Source organism: Pimephales promelas, chromosome 16, assembly GCF_988280905.1.
Source record: "Pimephales promelas chromosome 16, fPimPro1.hap1.1, whole genome shotgun sequence".
NCBI lineage: Eukaryota > Metazoa > Chordata > Actinopteri > Cypriniformes > Leuciscidae > Pimephales > Pimephales promelas.
Genome location: NC_142784.1, coordinates 4,058,229 through 4,074,327, shown reverse-complemented (window position 1 = coordinate 4,074,327; position 16,099 = coordinate 4,058,229).

Sequence of the window (16,099 nt, the reverse complement as noted above, 5' to 3'; positions counted from 1 at the left end):
GCCTCCATTGTTGCACTCAGGTCTAAGTCTCATGGCCCTCTATCTGAATCCAGAGTTTTGAGAAGATTGGGGATACTTAATTTTTCACACCAAAAAAAAAACGTAAGGGGTAACACTGTCGTTTTTTTTTCTGGTCGAAATTTTGATTTTCGATATCTCAGCTCTGGAAGGATCTAGAGCCTCCATTGTTGCACTCAGGTCTATGTCTCATGGCCCTCTATCAGAATCCAGAGTTTTGAGAAGATTGGGGATACTTAATTTTTAGCCCAAAAAAAAAAAAACGTAAGGGGTAACACTGTCGTTTTTTTTTCGGGTCGAAATTTTGAGTTTCGATATCTCAGCACTAGAAGGATCTAGAGCCTCCATTGTTGCACTCAGGTCTAAGTCTCATGGCCCTCTATCAGAATCCAGAGTTTTGAGAAGATTGGGGATACTTAATTTTTCGCCCAAAAAAAAAAACGTAAGGGGTAACACTGTCGTTTTTTTACGGGTCGAAATTTTGATTTTCGATATCTCAGCTCTGGAAGGGTCTAGAGCCTCCATTGTTGCACTCAGGTCTAAGTCTCATGGCCCTCTATCAGAATCCAGAGTTTTGAGAAGATTGGGGATACTTAATTTTTCACCCCCCCAAAAAAAACATAAGGGGTAACACTGTCATTTTTTTTTCTGGTCGAAATTTTGAATTTCGATATCTCAGCTCTGGAAGGGTCTAGAGCCTCCATTGTTGCACTCAGGTCTAAGTCTCATGGCCCTCTATCAGAATCCAGAGTTTTGAGAAGATTAGGGATACTTAATTTTTCGCCCAAAAAAAAAAACGTAAGGGGTAACACTGTCGTTTTTTTTTCTGGTCGAAATTTTGAATTTCGATATCTCAGCTCTGGAAGGGTCTAGAGCCTCCATTGTTGCACTCAGGTCTAAGTCTCATGGCCCTCTATCAGAATCCAGAGTTTTGAGAAGATTAGGGATACTTAATTTTTCGCCCAAAAAAAAACGTAAGGGGTAACACTGTCGTTTTTTTTTTCTGGTCGAAATTTTGATTTTCGATATCTCAGCTCTGGAAGGGTCTAGAGCCTCCATTGTTGCACTCAGGTCTATGTCTCATGGCCCTCTATCAGAATCCAGAGTTTTGAGAAGATTGGGGATACTTAATTTTTAGCCCAAAAAAAAAAAACGTAAGGGGTAACACTGTCGGTTTTTTTTTCGGGTCGAAATTTTGAATTTCGATATCTCAGCTCTGGAAGGGTCTAGAGCCTCCATTGTTGCACTCAGGTCTAAGTCTCATGGCCCTCTATCAGAATCCAGAGTTTTGAGAAGATTAGGGATACTTAATTTTTCGCCCAAAAAAAAAACGTAAGGGGTAACATTGTCGTTTTTTTTTTCTGGTCGAAATTTTGAATTTCGATATCTCAGCTCTGGAAGGGTCTAGAGCCTCCATTGTTGCACTCAGGTCTAAGTCTCATGGCCCTCTATCAGAATCCAGAGTTTTGAGAAGATTAGGGATACTTAATTTTTCGCCCAAAAAAAAAACGTAAGGGGTAACACTGTCGTTTTTTTTTTCTGGTCGAAATTTTGATTTTCGATATCTCAGCTCTGGAAGGGTCTAGAGCCTCCATTGTTGCACTCAGGTCTATGTCTCATGGCCCTCTATCAGAATCCAGAGTTTTGAGAAGATTGGGGATACTTAATTTTTAGCCCAAAAAAAAAAAAAACGTAAGGGGTAACACTGTGGTTTTTTTTTTCGGGTCGAAATTTTGAGTTTCGATATCTCAGCACTAGAAGGATCTAGAGCCTCCATTGTTGCACTCAGGTCTAAGTCTCATGGCCCTCTATCAGAATCCAGAGTTTTGAGAAGATTGGGGATACTTAATTTTTCGCCCAAAAAAAAAACGTAAGGGGTAACACTGTCGTTTTTTTTACGGGTCGAAATTTTGATTTTCGATATCTCAGCTCTGGAAGGGTCTAGAGCCTCCATTGTTGCACTCAGGTCTAAGTCTCATGGCCCTCTATCAGAATCCAGAGTTTTGAGAAGATTGGGGATACTTAATTTTTCGCCCAAAAAAAAAAAGTAAGGGGTGACACTGTCGTTTTTTTTTTTTTCTGGTCGAAATTTTGATTTTCGATATCTCAGCTCTGGAAGGGTCTAGAGCCTCCATTGTTGCACTCAGGTCAATGTCTCATGGCCCTCTATCAGAATCCAGAGTTTTGAGAAGATTGGGGATACTTAATTTTTCACCCCCCAAAAAAAAACATAAGGGGTAACACTGTCATTTTTTTTTCTGGTCGAAATTTTGATTTTCGATATCTCAGCTCTGGAAGGGTCTAGAGCCTCCATTGTTGCACTCAGGTCTAAGTCTCATAGCCCTCTATCAGAATCCAGAGTTTTGAGAAGATTGGGGATACTTAATTTTTTACCCCCCAAAAAAAACGTAAGGGGTAACACTGTCGTTTTTTTTTCTGGTCGAAATTTTGATTTTCGATATCTCAGCTCTGGAAGGGTCTAGAGCCTCCATTGTTGCACTCAGGTCTATGTCTCATGGCCCTCTATCAGATTCCAGAGTTTTGAGAAGATTGGGGATACTTAATTTTTAGCCCAAAAAAAAAACGTAAGGGGTAACACTGTCGTTTTTTTTTTCGGGTCGAAATTTTGAGTTTCGATATCTCAGCACTAGAAGGATCTAGAGCCTCCATTGTTGCACTCAGGTCTAAATCTCATGGCCCTCTATCAGAATCCAGAGTTTTGAGAAGATTGGGGATACTTAATTTTTCGCCCAAAAAAAAAACGTAAGGGGTAACACTGTCGTTTTTTTTACGGGTCGAAATTTTGATTTTCGATATCTCAGCTCTGGAAGGGTCTAGAGCCTCCATTGTTGCACTCAGGTCTAAGTCTCATGGCCCTCTATCAGAATCCAGAGTTTTGAGAAGATTGGGGATACTTAATTTTTCACCCCCAAAAAAAAACGTAAGGGGTAACACTGTCGTTTTTTTTTCTGGTCGAAATTTTTAATTTCGATATCTCAGCTCTGGAAGGGTCTAGAGCCTCCATTGTTGAACTCAGGTCTAAGTCTCATGGCCCTCTATCAGAATCCAGAGTTTTGAGAAGATTAGGGATACTTAATTTTTCACCCAAAAAAAAAAACGTAAGGGGTAACACTGTCGTTTTTTTTTCTGGTCGAAATTTTGAATTTCGATATCTCAGCTCTGGAAGGGTCTAGAGCCTCCATTGTTGCACTCAGGTCTAAGTCTCATGGCCCTCTATCAGAATCCAGAGTTTTGAGAAGATTGGGGATACTTAATTTTTCACCCCAAAAAAAAACGTAAGGGGTAACACTGTCGTTTTTTTTTCTGGTCGAAATTTTGAATTTCGATATCTCAGCTCTGGAAGGGTCTAGAGCCTCCATTGTTGCACTCAGGTCTAAGTCTCATGGCCCTCTATCAGAATCCAGAGTTTTGAGAAGATTAGGGATACTTAATTTTTCGCCCAAAAAAAAAAACGTAAGGGGTAACACTGTCGTTTTTTTTTCTGGTCGAAATTTTGAATTTCGATATCTCAGCTCTGGAAGGGTCTAGAGCCTCCATTGTTGCACTCAGGTCTAAGTCTCATGGCCCTCTATCAGAATCCAGAGTTTTGAGAAGATTAGGGATACTTAATTTTTCGCCCAAAAAAAAACGTAAGGGGTAACACTGTCGTATTTTTTTCTGGTCGAAATTTTGAATTTCGATATCTCAGCTCTGGAAGGGTCTAGAGCCTCCATTGTTGCACTCAGGTCTAAGTCTCATGGCCCTCTATCAGAATCCAGAGTTTTGAGAAGATTAGGGATACTTAATTTTTCGCCCAAAAAAAAAAACGTAAGGGGTAACACTGTCGTTTTTTTTTTCTGGTCGAAATTTTGATTTTCGATATCTCAGCTCTGGAAGGGTCTAGAGCCTCCATTGTTGCACTCAGGTCTATGTCTCATGGCCCTCTATCAGAATCCAGAGTTTTGAGAAGATTGGGGATACTTAATTTTTAGCCCAAAAAAAAAAACGTAAGGGGTAACACTGTCGTTTTTTTTTCGGGTCGAAATTTTGACTTTCGATATCTCAGCACTAGAAGGATCTAGAGCCTCCATTGTTGCACTCAGGTCTAAGTCTCATGGCCCTCTATCAGAATCCAGAGTTTTGAGAAGATTGGGGATACTTAATTTTTCGCCCAAAAAAAAAACGTAAGGGGTAACACTGTCGTTTTTTTTACGGGTCGAAATTTTGATTTTCGATATCTCAGCTCTGGAAGGGTCTAGAGCCTCCATTGTTGCACTCAGGTCTAAGTCTCATGGCCCTCTATCAGAATCCAGAGTTTTGAGAAGATTGGGGATACTTAATTTTTCGCCCAAAAAAAAAAAGTAAGGGGTGACACTGTCGTTTTTTTTTTTTTTTGGTCGAAATTTTGATTTTCGATATCTCAGCTCTGGAAGGGTCTAAAGCCTCCATTGTTGCACTCAGGTCAATGTCTCATGGCCCTTTATCAGAATCCAGAGTTTTGAGAAGATTGGGGATACTTAATTTTTCACCCCCAAAAAAAAAACATAAGGGGTAACACTGTCATTTTTTTTTCTGGTCGAAATTTTGATTTTCGATATCTCAGCTCTGGAAGGGTCTAGAGCCTCCATTGTTGCACTCAGGTCTATGTCTCATGGCCCTCTATCAGAATCCAGAGTTTTGAGAAGATTGGGGATACTTAATTTTTAGCCCAAAAAAAAAAAAAACGTAAGGGGTAACACTGTCGTTTTTTTTTTTCGGGTCGAAATTTTGAGTTTCGATATCTCAGCACTAGAAGGATCTAGAGCCTCCATTGTTGCACTCAGGTCTAAGTCTCATGGCCCTCTATCAGAATCCAGAGTTTTGAGAAGATTGGGGATACTTAATTTTTCGCCCAAAAAAAAAACGTAAGGGGTAACACTGTCGTTTTTTTTACGGGTCGAAATTTTGATTTTCGATATCTCAGCTCTGGAAGGGTCTAGAGCCTCCATTGTTGCACTCAGGTCTAAGTCTCATGGCCCTCTATCAGAATCCAGAGTTTTGAGAAGATTGGGGATACTTAATTTTTCGCCCAAAAAAAAAAAGTAAGGGGTGACACTGTCGTTTTTTTTTTTTTTTCTGGTCGAAATTTTGATTTTCGATATCTCAGCTCTGGAAGGGTCTAGAGCCTCCATTGTTGCACTCAGGTCAATGTCTCATGGCCCTCTATCAGAATCCAGAGTTTTGAGAAGATTGGGGATACTTAATTTTTCACCCCCCAAAAAAAAACATAAGGGGTAACACTGTCATTTTTTTTTCTGGTCGAAATTTTGATTTTCGATATCTCAGCTCTGGAAGGGTCTAGAGCCTCCATTGTTGCACTCAGGTCTAAGTCTCATGGCCCTCTATCAGAATCCAGAGTTTTGAGAAGATTGGGGATACTTAATTTTTTACCCCCCCAAAAAAACGTAAGGGGTAACACTGTCGTTTTTTTTTCTGGTCGAAATTTTGATTTTCGATATCTCAGCTCTGGAAGGGTCTAGAGCCTCCATTGTTGCACTCAGGTCTATGTCTCATGGCCCTCTATCAGAATCCAGAGTTTTGAGAAGATTGGGGATACTTAATTTTTAGCCCAAAAAAAAAAAACGTAAGGGGTAACACTGTCGTTTTTTTTTTCGGGTCGAAATTTTGAGTTTCGATATCTCAGCACTAGAAGGATCTAGAGCCTCCATTGTTGCACTCAGGTCTAAATCTCATGGCCCTCTATCAGAATCCAGAGTTTTGAGAAGATTGGGGATACTTAATTTTTCGCCCAAAAAAAAAACGTAAGGGGTAACACTGTCGTTTTTTTTACGGGTCGAAATTTTGATTTTCGATATCTCAGCTCTGGAAGGGTCTAGAGCCTCCATTGTTGCACTCAGGTCTAAGTCTCATGGCCCTCTATCAGAATCCAGAGTTTTGAGAAGATTGGGGATACTTAATTTTTCGCCCAAAAAAAAAACGTAAGGGGTAACACTGTCGTTTTTTTTACGGGTCGAAATTTTGATTTTCGATATCTCAGCTCTGGAAGGGTCTAGAGCCTCCATTGTTGCACTCAGGTCTAAGTCTCATGGCCCTCTATCAGAATCCAGAGTTTTGAGAAGATTGGGGATACTTAATTTTTCACCCCAAAAAAAAAACGTAAGGGGTAACACTGTCGTTTTTTTTTTCTGGTCGAAATTTTGAATTTCGATATCTCAGCTCTGGAAGGGTCTAGAGCCTCCATTGTTGCACTCAGGTCTAAGTCTCATGGCCCTCTATCAGAATCCAGAGTTTTGAGAAGATTAGGGATACTTAATTTTTCGCCCAAAAAAAAAAACGTAAGGGGTAACACTGTCGTTTTTTTTTCTGGTCGAAATTTTGAATTTCGATATCTCAGCTCTGGAAGGGTCTAGAGCCTCCATTGTTGCACTCAGGTCTAAGTCTCATGGCCCTCTATCAGAATCCAGAGTTTTGAGAAGATTAGGGATACTTAATTTTTCGCCCAAAAAAAAAACGTAAGGGGTAACACTGTCGTTTTTTTTTCTGGTCGAAATTTTGAATTTCGAAATCTCAGCTCTGGAAGGGTCTAGAGTCCCATTGTTGCACTCAGGTCTAAGTCTCATGGCCCTCTATCAGAATCCAGAGTTTTGAGAAGATTAGGGATACTTAATTTTTCGCCCAAAAAAAACAAAACGTAAGGGGTAACACTGTCGGGTTTTTTTTCGGGTCGAAATTTTGAGTTTCGATATCTCAGCACTAGAAGGATCTAGAGCCTCCATTGTTGCACTCAGGTCTAAGTCTCATGGCCCTCTATCAGAATCCAGAGTTTTGAGAAGATTGGGGATACTTAATTTTTCGCCCAAAAAAAAAACGTAAGGGGTAACACTGTCGTTTTTTTACGGGTCGAAATTTGGATTTTCGATATCTCAGCTCTGGAAGGGTCTAGAGCCTCCATTGTTGCACTCAGGTCTAAGTCTCATGGCCCTCTATCTGAATCCAGAGTTTTGAGAAGATTGGGGATACTTAATTTTTCACACCAAAAAAAAAACGTAAGGGGTAACACTGTCGTTTTTTTTTCTGGTCGAAATTTTGATTTTCGATATCTCAGCTCTGGAAGGATCTAGAGCCTCCATTGTTGCACTCAGGTCTATGTCTCATGGCCCTCTATCAGAATCCAGAGTTTTGAGAAGATTGGGGATACTTAATTTTTAGCCCAAAAAAAAAAAACGTAAGGGGTAACACTGTCGTTTTTTTTTCGGGTCGAAATTTTGAGTTTCGATATCTCAGCACTAGAAGGATCTAGAGCCTCCATTGTTGCACTCAGGTCTAAGTCTCATGGCCCTCTATCAGAATCCAGAGTTTTGAGAAGATTGGGGATACTTAATTTTTCGCCCAAAAAAAAAAACGTAAGGGGTAACACTGTCGTTTTTTTACGGGTCGAAATTTTGATTTTCGATATCTCAGCTCTGGAAGGGTCTAGAGCCTCCATTGTTGCACTCAGGTCTAAGTCTCATGGCCCTCTATCAGAATCCAGAGTTTTGAGAAGATTGGGGATACTTAATTTTTCACCCCCCCAAAAAAAACATAAGGGGTAACACTGTCATTTTTTTTTCTGGTCGAAATTTTGAATTTCGATATCTCAGCTCTGGAAGGGTCTAGAGCCTCCATTGTTGCACTCAGGTCTAAGTCTCATGGCCCTCTATCAGAATCCAGAGTTTTGAGAAGATTAGGGATACTTAATTTTTCGCCCAAAAAAAAAAACGTAAGGGGTAACACTGTCGTTTTTTTTTCTGGTCGAAATTTTGAATTTCGATATCTCAGCTCTGGAAGGGTCTAGAGCCTCCATTGTTGCACTCAGGTCTAAGTCTCATGGCCCTCTATCAGAATCCAGAGTTTTGAGAAGATTAGGGATACTTAATTTTTCGCCCAAAAAAAAACGTAAGGGGTAACACTGTCGTTTTTTTTTTCTGGTCGAAATTTTGATTTTCGATATCTCAGCTCTGGAAGGGTCTAGAGCCTCCATTGTTGCACTCAGGTCTATGTCTCATGGCCCTCTATCAGAATCCAGAGTTTTGAGAAGATTGGGGATACTTAATTTTTAGCCCAAAAAAAAAAAACGTAAGGGGTAACACTGTCGGTTTTTTTTTCGGGTCGAAATTTTGAATTTCGATATCTCAGCTCTGGAAGGGTCTAGAGCCTCCATTGTTGCACTCAGGTCTAAGTCTCATGGCCCTCTATCAGAATCCAGAGTTTTGAGAAGATTAGGGATACTTAATTTTTCGCCCAAAAAAAAAACGTAAGGGGTAACATTGTCGTTTTTTTTTTCTGGTCGAAATTTTGAATTTCGATATCTCAGCTCTGGAAGGGTCTAGAGCCTCCATTGTTGCACTCAGGTCTAAGTCTCATGGCCCTCTATCAGAATCCAGAGTTTTGAGAAGATTAGGGATACTTAATTTTTCGCCCAAAAAAAAAACGTAAGGGGTAACACTGTCGTTTTTTTTTTCTGGTCGAAATTTTGATTTTCGATATCTCAGCTCTGGAAGGGTCTAGAGCCTCCATTGTTGCACTCAGGTCTATGTCTCATGGCCCTCTATCAGAATCCAGAGTTTTGAGAAGATTGGGGATACTTAATTTTTAGCCCAAAAAAAAAAAAAACGTAAGGGGTAACACTGTGGTTTTTTTTTTCGGGTCGAAATTTTGAGTTTCGATATCTCAGCACTAGAAGGATCTAGAGCCTCCATTGTTGCACTCAGGTCTAAGTCTCATGGCCCTCTATCAGAATCCAGAGTTTTGAGAAGATTGGGGATACTTAATTTTTCGCCCAAAAAAAAAACGTAAGGGGTAACACTGTCGTTTTTTTTACGGGTCGAAATTTTGATTTTCGATATCTCAGCTCTGGAAGGGTCTAGAGCCTCCATTGTTGCACTCAGGTCTAAGTCTCATGGCCCTCTATCAGAATCCAGAGTTTTGAGAAGATTGGGGATACTTAATTTTTCGCCCAAAAAAAAAAAGTAAGGGGTGACACTGTCGTTTTTTTTTTTTTCTGGTCGAAATTTTGATTTTCGATATCTCAGCTCTGGAAGGGTCTAGAGCCTCCATTGTTGCACTCAGGTCAATGTCTCATGGCCCTCTATCAGAATCCAGAGTTTTGAGAAGATTGGGGATACTTAATTTTTCACCCCCCAAAAAAAAACATAAGGGGTAACACTGTCATTTTTTTTTCTGGTCGAAATTTTGATTTTCGATATCTCAGCTCTGGAAGGGTCTAGAGCCTCCATTGTTGCACTCAGGTCTAAGTCTCATAGCCCTCTATCAGAATCCAGAGTTTTGAGAAGATTGGGGATACTTAATTTTTTACCCCCCAAAAAAAACGTAAGGGGTAACACTGTCGTTTTTTTTTCTGGTCGAAATTTTGATTTTCGATATCTCAGCTCTGGAAGGGTCTAGAGCCTCCATTGTTGCACTCAGGTCTATGTCTCATGGCCCTCTATCAGATTCCAGAGTTTTGAGAAGATTGGGGATACTTAATTTTTAGCCCAAAAAAAAAACGTAAGGGGTAACACTGTCGTTTTTTTTTTCGGGTCGAAATTTTGAGTTTCGATATCTCAGCACTAGAAGGATCTAGAGCCTCCATTGTTGCACTCAGGTCTAAATCTCATGGCCCTCTATCAGAATCCAGAGTTTTGAGAAGATTGGGGATACTTAATTTTTCGCCCAAAAAAAAAACGTAAGGGGTAACACTGTCGTTTTTTTTACGGGTCGAAATTTTGATTTTCGATATCTCAGCTCTGGAAGGGTCTAGAGCCTCCATTGTTGCACTCAGGTCTAAGTCTCATGGCCCTCTATCAGAATCCAGAGTTTTGAGAAGATTGGGGATACTTAATTTTTCACCCCCAAAAAAAAACGTAAGGGGTAACACTGTCGTTTTTTTTTCTGGTCGAAATTTTTAATTTCGATATCTCAGCTCTGGAAGGGTCTAGAGCCTCCATTGTTGAACTCAGGTCTAAGTCTCATGGCCCTCTATCAGAATCCAGAGTTTTGAGAAGATTAGGGATACTTAATTTTTCACCCAAAAAAAAAAACGTAAGGGGTAACACTGTCGTTTTTTTTTCTGGTCGAAATTTTGAATTTCGATATCTCAGCTCTGGAAGGGTCTAGAGCCTCCATTGTTGCACTCAGGTCTAAGTCTCATGGCCCTCTATCAGAATCCAGAGTTTTGAGAAGATTGGGGATACTTAATTTTTCACCCCAAAAAAAAACGTAAGGGGTAACACTGTCGTTTTTTTTTCTGGTCGAAATTTTGAATTTCGATATCTCAGCTCTGGAAGGGTCTAGAGCCTCCATTGTTGCACTCAGGTCTAAGTCTCATGGCCCTCTATCAGAATCCAGAGTTTTGAGAAGATTAGGGATACTTAATTTTTCGCCCAAAAAAAAAAACGTAAGGGGTAACACTGTCGTTTTTTTTTCTGGTCGAAATTTTGAATTTCGATATCTCAGCTCTGGAAGGGTCTAGAGCCTCCATTGTTGCACTCAGGTCTAAGTCTCATGGCCCTCTATCAGAATCCAGAGTTTTGAGAAGATTAGGGATACTTAATTTTTCGCCCAAAAAAAAACGTAAGGGGTAACACTGTCGTATTTTTTTCTGGTCGAAATTTTGAATTTCGATATCTCAGCTCTGGAAGGGTCTAGAGCCTCCATTGTTGCACTCAGGTCTAAGTCTCATGGCCCTCTATCAGAATCCAGAGTTTTGAGAAGATTAGGGATACTTAATTTTTCGCCCAAAAAAAAAAACGTAAGGGGTAACACTGTCGTTTTTTTTTTCTGGTCGAAATTTTGATTTTCGATATCTCAGCTCTGGAAGGGTCTAGAGCCTCCATTGTTGCACTCAGGTCTATGTCTCATGGCCCTCTATCAGAATCCAGAGTTTTGAGAAGATTGGGGATACTTAATTTTTAGCCCAAAAAAAAAAACGTAAGGGGTAACACTGTCGTTTTTTTTTCGGGTCGAAATTTTGACTTTCGATATCTCAGCACTAGAAGGATCTAGAGCCTCCATTGTTGCACTCAGGTCTAAGTCTCATGGCCCTCTATCAGAATCCAGAGTTTTGAGAAGATTGGGGATACTTAATTTTTCGCCCAAAAAAAAAACGTAAGGGGTAACACTGTCGTTTTTTTTACGGGTCGAAATTTTGATTTTCGATATCTCAGCTCTGGAAGGGTCTAGAGCCTCCATTGTTGCACTCAGGTCTAAGTCTCATGGCCCTCTATCAGAATCCAGAGTTTTGAGAAGATTGGGGATACTTAATTTTTCGCCCAAAAAAAAAAAGTAAGGGGTGACACTGTCGTTTTTTTTTTTTTTTGGTCGAAATTTTGATTTTCGATATCTCAGCTCTGGAAGGGTCTAAAGCCTCCATTGTTGCACTCAGGTCAATGTCTCATGGCCCTTTATCAGAATCCAGAGTTTTGAGAAGATTGGGGATACTTAATTTTTCACCCCCAAAAAAAAAACATAAGGGGTAACACTGTCATTTTTTTTTCTGGTCGAAATTTTGATTTTCGATATCTCAGCTCTGGAAGGGTCTAGAGCCTCCATTGTTGCACTCAGGTCTATGTCTCATGGCCCTCTATCAGAATCCAGAGTTTTGAGAAGATTGGGGATACTTAATTTTTAGCCCAAAAAAAAAAAAAACGTAAGGGGTAACACTGTCGTTTTTTTTTTTCGGGTCGAAATTTTGAGTTTCGATATCTCAGCACTAGAAGGATCTAGAGCCTCCATTGTTGCACTCAGGTCTAAGTCTCATGGCCCTCTATCAGAATCCAGAGTTTTGAGAAGATTGGGGATACTTAATTTTTCGCCCAAAAAAAAAACGTAAGGGGTAACACTGTCGTTTTTTTTACGGGTCGAAATTTTGATTTTCGATATCTCAGCTCTGGAAGGGTCTAGAGCCTCCATTGTTGCACTCAGGTCTAAGTCTCATGGCCCTCTATCAGAATCCAGAGTTTTGAGAAGATTGGGGATACTTAATTTTTCGCCCAAAAAAAAAAAGTAAGGGGTGACACTGTCGTTTTTTTTTTTTTTTCTGGTCGAAATTTTGATTTTCGATATCTCAGCTCTGGAAGGGTCTAGAGCCTCCATTGTTGCACTCAGGTCAATGTCTCATGGCCCTCTATCAGAATCCAGAGTTTTGAGAAGATTGGGGATACTTAATTTTTCACCCCCCAAAAAAAAACATAAGGGGTAACACTGTCATTTTTTTTTCTGGTCGAAATTTTGATTTTCGATATCTCAGCTCTGGAAGGGTCTAGAGCCTCCATTGTTGCACTCAGGTCTAAGTCTCATGGCCCTCTATCAGAATCCAGAGTTTTGAGAAGATTGGGGATACTTAATTTTTTACCCCCCCAAAAAAACGTAAGGGGTAACACTGTCGTTTTTTTTTCTGGTCGAAATTTTGATTTTCGATATCTCAGCTCTGGAAGGGTCTAGAGCCTCCATTGTTGCACTCAGGTCTATGTCTCATGGCCCTCTATCAGAATCCAGAGTTTTGAGAAGATTGGGGATACTTAATTTTTAGCCCAAAAAAAAAAAACGTAAGGGGTAACACTGTCGTTTTTTTTTTCGGGTCGAAATTTTGAGTTTCGATATCTCAGCACTAGAAGGATCTAGAGCCTCCATTGTTGCACTCAGGTCTAAATCTCATGGCCCTCTATCAGAATCCAGAGTTTTGAGAAGATTGGGGATACTTAATTTTTCGCCCAAAAAAAAAACGTAAGGGGTAACACTGTCGTTTTTTTTACGGGTCGAAATTTTGATTTTCGATATCTCAGCTCTGGAAGGGTCTAGAGCCTCCATTGTTGCACTCAGGTCTAAGTCTCATGGCCCTCTATCAGAATCCAGAGTTTTGAGAAGATTGGGGATACTTAATTTTTCGCCCAAAAAAAAAACGTAAGGGGTAACACTGTCGTTTTTTTTACGGGTCGAAATTTTGATTTTCGATATCTCAGCTCTGGAAGGGTCTAGAGCCTCCATTGTTGCACTCAGGTCTAAGTCTCATGGCCCTCTATCAGAATCCAGAGTTTTGAGAAGATTGGGGATACTTAATTTTTCACCCCAAAAAAAAAACGTAAGGGGTAACACTGTCGTTTTTTTTTTCTGGTCGAAATTTTGAATTTCGATATCTCAGCTCTGGAAGGGTCTAGAGCCTCCATTGTTGCACTCAGGTCTAAGTCTCATGGCCCTCTATCAGAATCCAGAGTTTTGAGAAGATTAGGGATACTTAATTTTTCGCCCAAAAAAAAAAACGTAAGGGGTAACACTGTCGTTTTTTTTTCTGGTCGAAATTTTGAATTTCGATATCTCAGCTCTGGAAGGGTCTAGAGCCTCCATTGTTGCACTCAGGTCTAAGTCTCATGGCCCTCTATCAGAATCCAGAGTTTTGAGAAGATTAGGGATACTTAATTTTTCGCCCAAAAAAAAAACGTAAGGGGTAACACTGTCGTTTTTTTTTCTGGTCGAAATTTTGAATTTCGAAATCTCAGCTCTGGAAGGGTCTAGAGTCCCATTGTTGCACTCAGGTCTAAGTCTCATGGCCCTCTATCAGAATCCAGAGTTTTGAGAAGATTAGGGATACTTAATTTTTCGCCCAAAAAAAACGTAAGGGGTAACACTGTCGTTTTTTTTTTCTGGTCGAAATTTTGATTTTCGATATCTCAGCTCTGGAAGGGTCTAGAGCCTCCATTGTTGCACTCAGGTCTAAGTCTCATGGCCCTCTATCAGAATCCAGAGTTTTGAGAAGATTAGGGATACTTAATTTTTCGCCCAAAAAAAAAACGTAAGGGGTAACACTGTCGTTTTTTTTTCTGGTCGAAATTTTGAATTTCGATATCTCAGCTCTGGAAGGGTCTAGAGCCTCCATTGTTGCACTCAGGTCTAAGTCTCATGGCCCTCTATCAGAATCCAGAGTTTTGAGAAGATTAGGGATACTTAATTTTTCGCCCAAAAAAAAAAACGTAAGGGGTAACACTGTCGTTTTTTTTTTCTGGTCGAAATTTTGAATTTCGAAATCTCAGCTCTGGAAGGGTCTAGAGCCTCCATTGTTGCACTCAGGTCTAAGTCTCATGGCCCTCTATCAGAATCCAGAGTTTTGAGAAGATTAGGGATACTTAATTTTTCGCCCAAAAAAAACGTAAGGGGTAACACTGTCGTTTTTTTTTTCTGGTCGAAATTTTGATTTTCGATATCTCAGCTCTGGAAGGGTCTAGAGCCTCCATTGTTGCACTCAGGTCTATGTCTCATGGCCCTCTATCAGAATCCAGAGTTTTGAGAAGATTGGGGATACTTAATTTTTAGCCCAAAAAAAACAAAACGTAAGGGGTAACACTGTCGGTTTTTTTTTCGGGTCGAAATTTTGAGTTTCGATATCTCAGCACTAGAAGGATCTAGAGCCTCCATTGTTGCACTCAGGTCTAAGTCTCATGGCCCTCTATCAGAATCCAGAGTTTTGAGAAGATTGGGGATACTTAATTTTTCGCCCAAAAAAAAAACGTAAGGGGTAACACTGTCGTTTTTTTACGGGTCGAAATTTTGATTTTCGATATCTCAGCTCTGGAAGGGTCTAGAGCCTCCATTGTTGCACTCAGGTCTAAGTCTCATGGCCCTCTATCAGAATCCAGAGTTTTGAGAAGATTGGGGATACTTAATTTTTCACACCAAAAAAAAAACGTAAGGGGTAACACTGTCGTTTTTTTTTCTGGTCGAAATTTTGATTTTCGATATCTCAGCTCTGGAAGGATCTAGAGCCTCCATTGTTGCACTCAGGTCTATGTCTCATGGCCCTCTATCAGAATCCAGAGTTTTGAGAAGATTGGGGATACTTAATTTTTAGCCCAAAAAAAAAAAAACGTAAGGGGTAACACTGTCGTTTTTTTTTCGGGTCGAAATTTTGAGTTTCGATATCTCAGCACTAGAAGGATCTAGAGCCTCCATTGTTGCACTCAGGTCTAAGTCTCATGGCCCTCTATCAGAATCCAGAGTTTTGAGAAGATTGGGGATACTTAATTTTTCGCCCAAAAAAAAAAAACGTAAGGGGTAACACTGTCGTTTTTTTACGGGTCGAAATTTTGATTTTCGATATCTCAGCTCTGGAAGGGTCTAGAGCCTCCATTGTTGCACTCAGGTCTAAGTCTCATGGCCCTCTATCAGAATCCAGAGTTTTGAGAAGATTGGGGATACTTAATTTTTCACCCCCCAAAAAAAAACATAAGGGGTAACACTGTCATTTTTTTTTCTGGTCGAAATTTTGAATTTCGATATCTCAGCTCTGGAAGGGTCTAGAGCCTCCATTGTTGCACTCAGGTCTAAGTCTCATGGCCCTCTATCAGAATCCAGAGTTTTGAGAAGATTAGGGATACTTTATTTTTCGCCCAAAAAAAAAAACGTAAGGGGTAACACTGTCGTTTTTTTTTTCTGGTCGAAATTTTGAATTTCGATATCTCAGCTCTGGAAGGGTCTAGAGCCTCCATTGTTGCACTCAGGTCTAAGTCTCATGGCCCTCTATCAGAATCCAGAGTTTTGAGAAGATTAGGGATACTTAATTTTTCGCCCAAAAAAAAACGTAAGGGGTAACACTGTCGTTTTTTTTTTCTGGTCGAAATTTTGATTTTCGATATCTCAGCTCTGGAAGGGTCTAGAGCCTCCATTGTTGCACTCAGGTCTATGTCTCATGGCCCTCTATCAGATTCCAGAGTTTTGAGAAGATTGGGGATACTTAATTTTTAGCCCAAAAAAAAAAAACGTAAGGGGTAACACTGTCGGTTTTTTTTTCGGGTCGAAATTTTGAGTTTCGATATCTCAGCACTAGAAGGATCTAGAGCCTCCATTGTTGCACTCAGGTCTAAGTCTCATGGCCCTCTATCAGAATCCAGAGTTTTGAGAAGATTGGGGATACTTAATTTTTCGCCCCAAAAAAAAAAAAGTAAGGGGTAACACTGTCGTTTTTTTTCTGGTCGAAATTTTGAATTTCGATATCTCAGCTCTGGAAGGGTCTAGAGCCTCCATTGTTGCACTCAGGTCTAAGTCTCATGGCCCT